The sequence below is a fragment of the Lactuca serriola genome, chromosome 4 (assembly GCF_051521515.1).
Source record: "Lactuca serriola cultivar US96UC23 chromosome 4, Lser_US96UC23_V15, whole genome shotgun sequence".
Lineage (NCBI taxonomy): Eukaryota > Viridiplantae > Streptophyta > Magnoliopsida > Asterales > Asteraceae > Lactuca > Lactuca serriola.
In genome coordinates this window covers 316,970,804-316,985,799 of record NC_136411.1, presented here as the reverse complement: position 1 = coordinate 316,985,799, position 14,996 = coordinate 316,970,804, and the positions used below count along the sequence as shown (strand labels likewise).

General features: G+C 37.5%; 1 non-coding gene across 1 annotated transcript; it reads right to left on the bottom strand.

Annotated features, from left to right (window-relative positions):
• Window positions 1-1,867: 1,867 nt before the first annotated feature.
• LOC145049031 (small nucleolar RNA R71) lies at window positions 1,868-1,972 on the bottom strand. Its single transcript, XR_013683152.1, has one exon. It is a non-coding gene; the product is annotated as a small nucleolar RNA R71 (small nucleolar RNA).
• Between the last annotated feature and the right edge of the window lie 13,024 nt (window positions 1,973-14,996).

Genomic DNA, 14,996 nt, shown 5'->3' with positions numbered 1-14,996 from the left:
CGACTGGAAGCTTGTTCTTGAAGAGATCAAAGGCAATTCATCGTAAGTTTAGCTAATTTCTTTATTTACATCATGTTTGCAGTGTTGAATTTCGTCTTTATGGTTACGTTTTCTGAAGTCATGGGCTAAAAACCCTACTTTAGTTTAGAGTAGAGGATCTTACGACTATGTGTTGATTTAGTGGTTTTGTATTATGTTGATTTGATTATTTATCATGCTAAGCTTGTTAAAAGAACCTTATATGCTAATGAGAATTATTTTCTGTTAATTATTGAGTTAATTGAGATTGTATGAAAATCTTTCTTGATTTCTTGCATCTTATAGTTTTGAAACAATCAAGATTGTAAGACTAGTGTTTTGAACAAAACCTAGGATTAATAAGAGAGTAAGTAAATTGATGTGTGAACTATATATGATGACCAACCATATATGAATTAATATAATCAACCAAATGAATTAATCACTATTACAAGTGTTGCATGATTCGAGCTTAATACTAGTGGACTTATTAGTTTAATCAACTAATCATTGTTTGAATTGATTTGTTTGCTAAAGGATTAGTATTAGTGAGCATGAACCTAATCACATTAGAAATCGTTAATTGATGAAAAATTAATCCATTGCACTTTCCACGAAATCAACCATAGGATTATGTGAATCATATCTAAAAGGAAGTCTCTTTAATATTCTTGATTCAAGTCATCTTTTGTTCTTTAATTAGCTGTTAATTGTCGCTTTGCTAAGTGTTAAAGTGACTATATAAGTTTCTAGTCTTGTAAAACTAGAGAAAAAACCCCCTCTTTAATCATTGTTAAATTAGTTAACATTAGTAGTCGTTTTAATTATTATTATTGTTCCCTGTGTTCGATATCTTATTTACCTACACTAAACTAGTATTCGATTACGTACACTGCCTATCATGTGTTGGTTTTTATCTAAGTTAGTTTGGATTAAAACTCGTATATATATATATATATATATATATATATATATATATATATATATATATATATATATATATCACATATATACTTTTTGGCGTCATTGCCTGGGAACAGTTCAATAATAGTTAATTTTATTTGCTAATTGATATCGATCCTTTGTGTGAGATTTTTTCTCATATAAAGTTACTAGTTTTCTGTTTAAACTTTTATTTTCATTTGTATTCTATTTTTACGTTAAGCACGTCGTGGTCAGTTACAACAACGCCGTGTTTCACGTGTTCTCGGTTTTCGTATTTCTTCGTTTTACGTCTAATTTTTTGTTTTCTTTTTTTTCTGTTAGTTTATGAATCGAAGATCCAAATCTCCAGTAGTACCGCCATTAGAAGATCCGGAATCAACTTTTCACAAAAAGAAGGAGAAAGCAATCGACGAATTAAGTGGTTTAAAAGCTTCAAGAAAACTCAAGACAAGAAGGCATCAGATTATGAGCCCGAAACACCCAAAACTGAAGAGGAGAGTGAACCCGAGTCAGAAATAGAGATGACAGACATAGCAGACATATCCATGGAGACATAGAAGAAGCGAATACGTGACCATACTGGGCCAGGTCTTGTGCAACCCGAAATTCTTGAAACAACAAACTTCGAGCTGAAAGGTCACTTACTCGCCCAACTGAGGAACATCCCATTCTACAGGAAAGATCAAGAGGACACCTAGAAGCACATTGACGAAGTCAATGATATCGTTAGTTATTTCAACGTTCCAAATGTGCCATGTGAGACAGTGCTACTAAGGATGCTACCGGTTACGTTCAAGGGAGCCGCGAAAGATTAGTTGAAGTCACTCTCTTCAGGATCAATAACGACATGGCAACGGCTGTGTGAAAAGTTCATAGAGCAATTCTGCCCACCATAGAAATAGCAAAGTTGAAGAAGGCAATTGCCAATTTTGAACAAATGGAAGGAGAATCACTTTATGAGGCATGGGAGAGATACAAGGGCTTGCTAAGAATTGCCCCAGAATGACCTTAATGTTCAACAAGAGGCCTCCATTTTCTATGATGGGGTAAATGTGACAATCCGACAGCTTTTTGACTCCCAAGGATGACTCAAGGAAAAAGCACCAACTGTCATAAAGGGGTTGATTGAAAAATTCTCTAAACACTCAAGAGAATATCATAACCCTCAACACAACACAAATCGAGGGACGAAGAACGCAGCTTCTGATGATATGGCGGAAGCAATGGCTAAGTTAGATAGAATGGATTGTAGGATGAAAAAGATGGACCAATCTATCCATGTTATTCGTGTGGGGTGTGATAACTATAGCGGGCCTCATCTAACAAAGGATTGCGACCTTGGCGAGAATGGAAACCGGAAGGCTAAGCGTGTTATTCAAGTGGGGATCAGTATGATGAAGATTGGAGGAAACCTAAAAAGGAATGGCTACCCTATGACGAGTACAAGAAGGAAAAGGAGGAGAAGTACAAGCAAAAGGCAAGTGGGTTCTATCAAAAATAGGAATATGTACCAGAAAAAGAAGAGGATTTTGAAGCTATACTCACCCGTTTTGCATCTGAGTCAGAAAAGAGGCATGATGAAACCAACGCAACACTAAAAGATCAACAAGATTTGATGAGAGATCGGTAAGCTCTAATAGGGAATCAACAAGATTCAATCTTCAACATCGAACTTGCTAAACAATTCAATGAACAGTCAATGGGTGGACTTCCAAGCAACACTGAACAAAATACAAAGGGTCTGACATCAACGTAGTAATAACAAGGAGTGGAAAAATTGTCACTCCTTTGACCCCAATTTCTAATGAAAGTCCAAAGGTTGTGCAGGAACTAGAGAAAGAAACCAAGAATTGCACTCTGATGACAAAACACGGCATGCTAAGGAGAAGAACACGGTGTGTTTATCGATTGAAGAAAAGAAGAACCCTTCGGTAAAGCCATATCAACCTCCATTGCCATTCCGAGCCGAGCTAGACATGAAAAACATGGTGAAGATTCTAAGAAATTCCTGGAGCATATCATGGCCCTCCAAATAAACATCCCATTCATCGAGGTGGTGGCTCAAATTCCAAAGTATGCTAAGTTCTTGAAATACCTACTCACAAATAGAAAGAAGATGGAGGAGGCATCTAAGGTGATATTGAACGAGAATTTCTCAGCTATGTGATGTTGAACAAACTACCAAAGCAAGTGGGGGACCCAGAAAGTTTAACTTTGCCATGTCAATTTGGGAATTTCGCTACAAGTGATGCATTGGCCAATTCGAGAGATAGTGTTAATCTTATGACCAATTAATTTTTCAAGAAGTTGAATCTTCCATAACCAAGGCCCATCCACATGGTGATTCATCTAGAAAACAAGATGGTGACGTTTCCAAGAGGGATATGTGAGGATCTTTTGGTGAAAGATGATAAATTTGTGTTTCCCTTAGATTTTATCATTCTAGACATGGAAGAAGATCATCAAGTACCTATAATTCTTGGAAGGCCTTTTATAAGAACCGCTCGAGCCCTAGTGGACATGAGAGAGTCTAAACTCACTCTCCGGGTAGGAGAAAATTATGTCACCTTTGGAGTTGATCGGGCAATGAAGCATTCAAGGTTTAGCGATGTTATGGTTTTCTCAGTGGACACGTTTGAAGAGCTGTTGGAAAAAGAATTGACGAGTTGGCAAGAAGATAATGCAGGGGGGATTCACATTCTTATCAGAAGGGTACTTTATACTAAAAATTATCTAGAAGAGTTAGAGAGGTTGCATGAAGAAAGTGAATTTGAAGAAATTAAAAGGCCAGTTGAAGAACAAACACGATGTGTTGAGGAGTTAAACACGACGCGTTTCAATGAAAAAATGCATTCTGATGAGACAAATGGATTCAACACGGTGTGTTCAGTTGATATACACGCCGTGCTCAGTGATCAAAAGACACAATTGGAACTCAAAACTTTACCAGAACACTTAGAATAAGTTTTTCTAGAAGAGGATGAACAAAAGCCGGTTATTATTGCTTATGATCTTACACCACCCAAAAAGGAAAGTCTCGTGAAGGTTTTAAAGAAAAGGAAGAACGCCATTGCTTGGAAGATTATCGGCATCAAGGGCATTAGTCCTTCCTATTGCTCACACAAGATCAACCTAGAAGAAGGAGAAAAATCGGTAGTACAACATCAGAGACGATTAAACCCAAATATGCAAGAGGTAGTTAACAAGGAGGTCGTAAAGCTCTTGGATGCCGAAATCATCTACTCTATTTCCGATAGTGAATAGGTGTGTAACGACCCTTTTCAAGGCCAAGAATTTCATTTTTGAATTAACGCATTTAATAAACATTTTACCAAAAAATTGTCAATAAAACATTCCATTACAAAATCATAATGTTGTATTTCAAACCATAACGTCATAAGTATGGAAAATCAGAGTACAGTCCCAAAAACTTCTTGCGGAAACATGTGTGTGTGTGATGCACTGCTACACCGCCGGCTCCTTCCCCTTCGACAAAGAGGTACCTGAAACCAAAACCAAAAATGTAAGCACAAAGCTTAATGAGTTCCCCTATCATACCACATATCATACAATATCGTCGGTATCTTTCAACCGGTAACCTTCATCGGTATCTTTCAACCGGTAACCTTCATTGGTATCTTTCAACCGGTAACCATCATCAGTATCTTTCAACTAGTAATCAACATCGGTATCTTTCAACCGGTAACTGGGGACTATTTCACCCCCTACTACTAGCATATAATCAACAGATATAAGCATACAGTCAGGCATATCTGGGTACTGACCTACCCTTGGGTCCTAAAGACCACTGTCAGGCAAACTAATCCCTACCATCACATAACCAGACCAAGATAATTATCACAAAGACCATTATCTTCTAAATACCCCTTTTTGGTGGGCCGGCATTGTGGCCTTAGACCCACCCCTACTGGAAGGTAACTCACCTCAATGTCGCGTAGTGTCTGAACTATCCTCGGCGCACAAGTCGACTCCCTACGACTCCTCGATCCCTACACGACAACCTTCAAGTCAACACACATCACATACAACCCTAAATAGGGTCAGTCAAAGTCAACATTGGTCAAATTCAACATTCAGTTGACCTGAATCGCCGAGTTGGTCTACCAACTCGTCGAGTCCATGCTTCTCTAATCCCACACAAAACCCCGGCTCCACTCGTCGAGTCTAGCAAAAATTCCACGTGTTCTCCTTCAATCATAACATCGGGACCATCTTCATCCGACTCGCCGAGTTCCTTCTTGAACTCGTTGAGTTCATCTCCAACTTAAGAACTTGTCCAGTCTATGACTCCTCGAGTTGTATGAACAACTCGTCAAGTCCATCTTCAAAGATTGGGAGATTGCTACGGACTCGCCGAGTCTGCTCATACCACTCGCCGAGTCCCATGGCTTCCAGGTCCCTTTTCGCGTCTAAACCCACAAGGGACTTCCTTCCTAACACTTACCCATTCACCGAAAGGGTTTGGTGCACAATGGTTACCGACTCATCGAGTGCCAAGAACAACTCGCCGAGTCCAACCTTGGCCAATTCCATACAGTCGATTTAAATGAGGTCTAACACACCAAAACCATAGATTTGGCCTCCTAATGTCCATTTTATACGTAAAGTTCCAAACTTGATGCACATGCATGCGGTTTTTCGCTTAAAAATCCATATAAAGTGTCCTACAATGTGCATGGGGCTCTCATGGCCCTAAAGTTGGCACCTTAATGCTATGAGACCCCTCTTAAGGCCCAGATCTGAAGTCAAACCCCACCAAACACTTCCAAATCCAAAAAATGACTTTGAAATTCATAGAGATCCAAGTTAAAGATGAATAAACACATAGATGGGTCAAGACAGGGGCATTATACCTTGAAGCTGCTGAAAATGAACTAAGATCTCCGGATCTACAAGCCCCAACTCGATTTCCAAGCTCCTTTCTTCCTTCCAAGCTTTACAATCCACACAAGAACACCAAAAATGGCCTTAACTCACACACAAACAGCTAGGGTTCGATATGAAGCTTTCAAGAGAGTGTTAGGGACAGGGGAGGCTAAGTTAAGTTGTTTATATAGGGTGCAAACCCTCAGATTTAGGGTTTCACTTATCCAGCACCGACTCGCCGAGTCAATCTCCCGACTCGTCGAGTCTGTCACTTAAAATGTCTGCAGCCATGTCCCTACTCGACGAGTTGATCCTCCAACTCGTCAAGTCCCACAGAAAAATACTTATACTGAGGAAAACATACCAGGTGTTGCAAGGTAAGTTTGGTACACGTGGTGCCAGAGATAGGAGGAATGATTGTCGTGATGTACAAAAAGAGTGAGCTCATACCTACACGAACGGTAACCAGGTTGTGAGTGTGCATCAATTATCACTATATAAATGATGCCACTTGCAAACACCACTTTCCTTTAACTTTTATAGATCAAATGCTTGAACGATTATATGGTCATTATTATTATTGTTTTCTAGATGGCTTTTCAGGGTACTTCCAGATTCCCATTGACCCAAGATATCAAGAGAAGATGAAATTCAATTGTCCAAGTGGGACTTTTGCATATCGATGCATGCCTTTTTGGTTATGCAATGCACCGACCACGTTTCAACGATGAATGATGGACATATTCCATGACATGGTGGAGAAGTTTATGGAAGTCTTTGTGGATGACTTTTTAGTTTTTGGATCTTCTTTTGATGATTCTCTTACTAACCTTGATTTGATGATTTCTAGGTGTGAAAATACCACTTTGGTCTTGAATTAGGAAAAATGTCATTTCACGGAGAAGGAAGGAATCATATTGGGTCACAAAGTCTCCAAATCAATTATTGTGGTGGATCGAGCAAAGATCGATGCTATTGCTAAGCTACCTCCACCAACGAATGTGAAGGGCGTTAGGAGTTTTTAAGGTCGTGTGGGGTCTTACCACTACTTTATCAAATACTTTTCAAAAAATAACAATATAATCTTACCTGGTTGCTCTTTACTTGATAGATCTTGATGTAGACATTGGGATTGTTGAGGAATGTAGACTATCTTTAGTCAAAATATATAATACACTAAAACTAGTGATATGAACCTAGGTTACATCAAAGGAAAAACTAAGTTCTCAAACGAAGTGCTGCCCAACTTTCCAGTCATCCACTTTAATAAGTGAGTGCATAGTTACTTTCAGCTTACACATAGATATAAAGTATCAAGAATATTAAAGTCTATGTGTGCCTATTATTTGCACTACTTGGAATCTGTGTTAGATAATATGATTTTACTTGCTTTAATTATATATGTTTTTTCATATATATAACATATTGGGTAGTGATGGGTGATGAAAGATGAAATGTTGATATGATGATGAGAGGCCTTGACTATTAATGAACCAGTCATCTAGCAGAGCATATATGACACCCACAGACTATTCTAGACAGTCCAGTAGAATGTTGGTAGGCTCACAGCATGTAGGTGTTAATGAACTATTTGTTTATTTGATGTACTATATCCCCCTATGGTTTCCTTATTGACATATATTGCTAGAGGAATCTCCCAAGCAATATTGTACACCCGTTGCTGATGATGATCCTTAGGATAGGTCCCTTAAGATCAAAATTTTATGATCAATATGTGAGAATAACGGGAATAGGTAATCAAGTATATTATTTATGGTGAAATATATAATTAAAGAGCTTAATTATTGTGGGCTGAAAACCGTACGTGCTCAACAGGCTTCCAAGTCTGGCCCACTCGGTTTCTTTGTACCACAGGTAAAGGTATGAAGTCCCAAGGATGTTGAGTGATTTAAGGAGTTGTAGGCCATAGTAAAATAAATTGTTGTACGGCTTGATCAAACATGTTTATGCTTATGTATCTGTATCGAATAATGACATCCCACAGTTTTTATATATAAATGAAAAAAGTTTCTTCGAAAATATATTTTGTTTTGGGAACAAGTTTTGCATTAAATTTTATACTCTGAATAAATAAGCATAAATAATATTATTAAACTGGTCGTGAAATTGAAGATGTCTCACATCACTTCGCCTAATACCTTAGCTTTTCCTTTTGAAAGACCTAGGTATAAATATCACTAAGTCTTAGTCTTTATTTTGTAATTATTATGATTGTAATGACAATAGTCTAGATTTCTCAATAATTCCAATGAACATTGATATATAGCTAATAAAGAGCAACCAAGTAAGATCATATCATAGGTATGGTATGTTTGGTATATAGAGGATACTGTTTTGAAATCCCACTATAAACACCTCACTAAATCTATCATATACATCAGCCCTATAAGAAGATCAATCAGTATTATGACATGGAATCACCCAAAAATCTTGTTTATAGATTCATAATAACGTTAATGAACTTAAACATTAGTTACACTTAAAGTAAACTAAGTGCAGCTTAACTTACAGAGATTTCAAGCGAAAAGTGGAAAGTTCACAGGCAGAACTTTGAACTGAAAGCTTCTATTTTTCGGGTTCCTAGATACTCTAGAGCCATGCTAAAATACCCTAGATACTAGAGAATTTCAAAATTTTCACTTTAGATAGTCAAAGGGAAAGAAAGTTGAGGTATGGGGTGAATGAAAGGGTTGAATGCTCTATTTATAGGAAATTTTTAGGGGAGGCATGCCACACTCCTATCCCAGGTGCAATGTGCCTTGGGTAGGTGAACCTAGTTCCTCCGCCGAAAACGTGACACGTGGCAACATACTAACGGGTCGCGTCGTAGGTGGTAGATGTCAAGATTTTAAAACATCTCGGAGGAACAAGTACATCCTTGTAGTAGTCGATTATGTTTCAAAGTGGGCGGAGGCACAAGCACTACCCACCAATGATGCTCGGGTGGTTGTGAAGTTTCTCGGAAGATTATTCTCTAGTTTTTGAATGTCAAAAGCACTAATAAGTAACCCGAGAACCCATTTTGCTAATGATCGACTTGTAAAAGTGTTACAAAAATATGGGGTACACCATAGGTTTGCAACACCATATCATCCTCAAACAAATGGGAAAACCGAAATCACAAATATAGCATTAAAGAGAATTTTTGAGAGATCAGTGGGGAGTAATAGGAAAGAATGGTTGGAAAAACTCGATGACGCGCTTTGGTCATTTCGCAGCGCATTCAAGACACTCATTAGGACTACACCATATATATTAGTTTTTGGGAAGAACTATCAGTTACCGGTGGAACTCAAGCACAAGGCGTATTGGGCATTAAAGACATGCAACTTTGAATTAAATGAATTACGCACCAATCGGCTTTCGCAAATGAATGCCTTGGAGGAGTTTAGAAACGAGTCATACACAAACTCGTTGATCCACAAGGATTAGACGAAAAATGGCACGATATAAGTCTGAAAGGAAATAAGGTGTTGAGAGAAAAACTTGAGAAACACACTTGAACAAACGTTAGAACAAGTTATAGATTGTGGAATAAAGTTAATCTTAAAGGATCATAAAGCTCAACAATAATAATAAGTTAGAGATGTTAGAAAGTTAGTTGGGTAATATTAAAGTGTAGAAAAGTAAGGAAATATAAATGACAGAAAGTTATATATCAAATAAACACCAAACTGATTCTTAAAAAGGTTTGCAATCAAACACAAGTTAGTAAATGAGATCAGTTTAAAGTGATTGAAGTCACAAGGACTTTCTCCGAATGAGAGATAGATCTTAATATGTTTGAGAGAAAGTTGAATAAGATCTTAGAGAATGAGAAGATATGAATTCAGAGAGAATAAAGATGTAATTGAGAGGTAAGAGGTGATTTCATTCAGAAGTAGAGAACTCTATTTATAGAGTCTTGAGAAATTACATGGAGAATAAATGAAGACTAAATTTCTGATAAAGTCTCCATGCAAGGCACACTGGACAACAATGTAAACAGATAAGTTAAAAAGCTAAGTCTTTATTGTTGATGACACTGCGGATGACAGAGAATGATTGCGATTAGGAAGATCATTGTGGTAGTCGAGATGACTTCGAATTGACAAGTTAAACAAGGTCACTTTCTTGCTTCAACAATTTCCCCCTAAGTGACCTCTTAACTTCTTCATTGGTCGAGCTTTAAGAATTTGATGAGCACCCAACAGAATTTCCTAACTTCTCCTAGCCATTTGATTCTTCTTGAGATCCCAAACTTTACTTCTTCTGTTTTATGTTTTGATCTTTGAACCGAAGTTTGTGTGATATCTAGTTGCTTGCGGGTCAAGCGATGCATGGCAGTGATTGGAATGAAGTAATTGACATTGTTTTTAATACGTTTGAGGATGACACCGAGCTCAGGAAAGTTTGTTTCTCCTAAGGATCTTTCTTGGTATCCTTTGGTGAAGACCGGAGCGGGTTCAAGAGGTGTAAGATTGAAATTTTGAGCAAGGGTTGGATGTATGTCCACATCGATTTTTGCAAAGTTGCACATTGCAGACCTGAGATATTCACATGCTTTCTCATAAGCAATTTTCATCTTTGAATGCTTCTCTGACTTGATCTGGAACACCCTGGCTATCAAAAATACTTCTTTCGGGTTCATACATGGGAAGTCTACTTAGGTTCGGATGTATGTGATACCCCTTCTGGTCAGCGTTAACTCGACGAAGTCTGTTTTCATAAACTTCCTAACCTTGTAACTCTTCATTGGGGAGGGTTTATCACTGGACCAGATACTCTCAAATTTAGATCCATGCTTGGCATGAAATCGATTTAGTCGCTCAAATTCAAGAGGTAGCCTTTGATCAACAGAGAGGTTGTGGTCGAACGGTTAAAACACAATGAAAAACTTTGCATTTGGGGAGATAGGGATATCCCAATAACCATCAGAAGGAGGTTTCACATAAGTCAACACGAGCCTATAGTCTTCATCAAGTAGTCTCCTTGTAAGATTAACTCGGGAATGAATGAGGGTTTCATCCATAGTAGTGTTAAATCCATGATCTCTCCATATCAATTCAACAAATTAAAGGGTTTTGAGCATTCTAACACTCCTAAGGTGTACATGCAACCCTAGAAACCTTGGGTCTATGTTTTAATAAGATACATGCAAATTTGATTTTCCAAGGTTCTTAACCTAACTAGCATGGCATGGGGAACTTTGAATCATAATAGCTAGTAGAAGAACATACCTTTTTGTTGCTTGGATTCCTTGAGAACCTTGTGAGCCTAGCACCTCAAGTGTGATGCCTCAAATGTCTCACATAACACCACAACACTTAGAATAACTTTGAGAGAAGTTCATAATCACTCAAAATTGGCTAGCCCTCTAGTTCTTCACTTGTAGTGCCGATTTTGCTAGACTTGGGGTCTTTATATAGTTATGTCACAAGTATGGTTACACCATATAAACCCTAACTGTCATGGCTTTCCATATTCCATGATCCATGGGTTTATAACCTCCATGGACTATCCATGGAGCACCTTATGGGTTTAGCCCAATTCATATAAACCATGGATCATTAGCCCACTATACAAGAATGGATGATTTACACAATCAACCCCATATATTTAATTAGTCTCTTTTTGATCACTTAATTAATTCCAAATTAATTCTTTGATCAATACTAATTAAATAATATTATTAATATATTAGAACTTATAATATATTAATAATCCTTAAGTGTCGTTTCTCTCATTTAGTCTATCCAAGTGTTGTAATGCCATGCAACCCAAATGAACCATCCCAACCGAGTCAAGTACATTCCAGAAATAATTATGAACTTAGACACCTAATCCAACAGTCTCCCACTTGGATAAGTCTAATAACTATAACTGCAAGAATGACTTCAGGAACCGATCAGCAATCGTAGCTCTTTCAAGGTATCGCGGAATTGAGATGATGATGATACGCCATTTAAGATAAGTGATCATATAATCCTCTGTTCTAGATATCAGCTGGACAAATACATGGAACAAAGTCTTACTTGTTGTCCATCAATTTGTTTCCCGAATTCCGATTTGTTTGGCATAGAACTTATTTGAACACATAAATTTAGTTCTGACCGGGCCCGGTACATAGGTCAAAACAAAATCATCAAGGGGCCCAGATATCGGTTCTAATCCAAGAAGGAACAAATAAACTTTGACTCATATACTTGTTCTACTACTTGTTGAATTATACACAAAGGCACGTTTTATAACATCAAGTTACCAATGCGTTTTCGTACAATCAATGTATAACCAACTCATAGTCAACAACTAATATCTCTAGGTTTGAACACTTATATGATATTACCGTCTCACGATCACTCGAGATAAATTCCATGAAGTGATACAAGTGAGCGTGGGTTGAATCTAATACTCAGAACTTATGAGCACTCATGAGTGTTGTAGAAACTCTTACTATGTCCAACAACTTAGACATCTACAAGCCAACTCATGATAGTATTGATTCATGTCTACTTCCAACATATGACCGACTGTGGAGAATTTGAATAATATGATATACCATAACATAATTATTCTGGAAGTCAAAACATGCAAAATTGAAATGATAGTAAACGATTGAAAAAAGATAGCAACACTGATGTGTGTGAACTCAACTAGTTTTAAACCTACTTTTAATTATAAAATAAACACACAAAGGCAGTGGACCTATCAATTGTGGTAAAGTTAAATAAGTAGGGTATCGAACATAGGGAATGGTAAATTAAAACTAAAACACTAATTTTATCTAAATTTAAATAATAAAAAAGGGGTTTTCTCTAGTTTTACAAGACTAGAAACTTACTAACTATTACTTAAACTAAAAACTAGAAAAGCAAAGATTCAACTAGATTCAATGATGAAGGAGACTTATGTTTAGTTCAACTCAATTGATCCTATGGTTGATATTATGGTAATAGTGCAATGGATTAATTCTTCTATTGGCTACCGATTCAAGTAATTAGATTCATGTTCGCTGCACTAATTCTTAGAGAACAAACTAACTCAAACAGTGGCCAATTGTCTAATTTAATTTGATGCACTAGGTTATTTATTCGGGTTAATTTAGACTTGTAATAGCTAACTAATTTGGTCCTTTAGTTAACCTCTTGTTGATGGTCATCACACAAGCTCACACATGAATTTACCTAATTTTCTATTAATTCTAGTTTCACAGTCGCTAATCCTAGTCATATAATAAAGTGGTCACATAAATTATATGAGGCAGCAATTAAGAGATGTTCATGCAACTTAATTATCTTCCTATTAACAGAAAAGCAATTATCATTCACACATAAGGTTCGTTAACAAGCTAGAATCAACAAAATCACCAATATTAAATCAATCCTACCATATATAATCAATCCATAGTATCAATTTTGTCTCCCCAAACAGAAGTTTAAAGGTTTTAGCTCATGATTGAGGTGATTAACAACATAAAAACGAAATCTAAAAGTCTAAACATAATGAAGAACAATAGATTAAAGTAAGAATGATGTAGATTTGCCTCAAATCTTCTTCGGGATTGCTTTTAGGGTTGTATCTTCGTTCTCCAGATCTCTCCTGACTTCAATTCGCAGCTTGCTTCTCCCCAAGGGTTCCAGCCTTTTTCTATGTCGATCTGGAAAGCTGTATATATAGATTCGAACTGACTCGCCGAGTCCATGAGCGACTCGTCGAGTCCATCGCTTAATTCCCGTGCACGGTAAGTCTTAGAGTCCTTATTTTCTTGATCCTTCGATGCGACTCGCCCAGTGGTCGACCCTACTCGCCGAGTACCTTATAGTTTTAGCATTTTTCTTCTTTGTTCAACTCCCAAGCTCCCAACTGCTTCTCCTACTTCCTTTTGCTCCCGAGCTTTGCTTTTGGACTGAAAACACAATTCAAACACTTTTAAGTATCTTTTGTCCATGATATGCAATAAATTAGCTAATAAATGATAAAAATCTATACTTAATATAAGACTAAATATGCAGATATCAAACACTTATACTTATAAATAAACAACAACTTTTATTTATCATCAAATGTCAATTACACTTTACAAATTTCAAAAACTATCTAATTTCTGAAACTAATATCATCCTTTAGCCCTATGCACCTTGCATGCTGAAGATGCTTAACCCAACCTAGTCCCTTCGTGAGGGGATCTGTTGGGTTCTCATCCGATGATACCCACTTTTACACGAGGAGTCCTTCTTATATTCGATGTATGATGAAATGGTATTTTCTTTCGATGTGTCTGGATCTTCCATCATCCCTTGGTTAATTTGTTAAGGCAACTGCACTTTCAATATCACGGAAAATTTCCATAGGCTCCTTTATAGCCGGTACAACTCCAAGGTCTCCAATGAAGTTCATTAGCCATATAGCCTCCTTTACTGCCTCGCCTACTGCTATATACTCTGATTCGCAAGTTGAATCAGCCACTTTCTCCTGCTTGGAACTTTTCCAAGTAATTGTTCCTCCGTTTAAGGTAAAGACCCAGCCTGACTGAGAGCGGAAATTATCCATATCAGTCTGGAAGCTAGCATCACTATACCCTACTACTCTCAATTCATCACTCCCACTGATGGTAAGGACCCAGTCCTTAGTCGTCCGCAGGTACTTGAGAATGTTCTTGACCGCAGTCTAGTGAGCCTTGCCAAGGTTCCCCTGATATCTGTTGACCATGCTCAACGCAAAAGCCACATCAGTACGAGTACAAGTCATAGCATACATGATCGAGCCTACATCGGAAGCATACAGTACTCGACTCATCTCAGCTATCTTAACCTCTGTACTCGGGCTCTGAGTCTTACTCAATCTGGCGTTACTCTGGATCGGTAACTCTCCTTTCTTGGAATTCTGCATGTTGAACCTATTCAACACCTTATCCAAGTAGGTACTCTGACTAAGTCCAATTAGTCTCTTACTCCTGTCTCTTAAAATCCTTATCCCTAGGATATAGGCAACTTCTCCAAGGTCCTTCATAGAGAAACACTTCCCAAGACAGGACTTCACTTCCTGCAGAGTTGGGATGTCATTTCCTATGAGTAGTATGTCATCCACATACAGTACCAAAAAGCTAACTATACACCCACTAGCCTTGACATATACACAAGATTCAT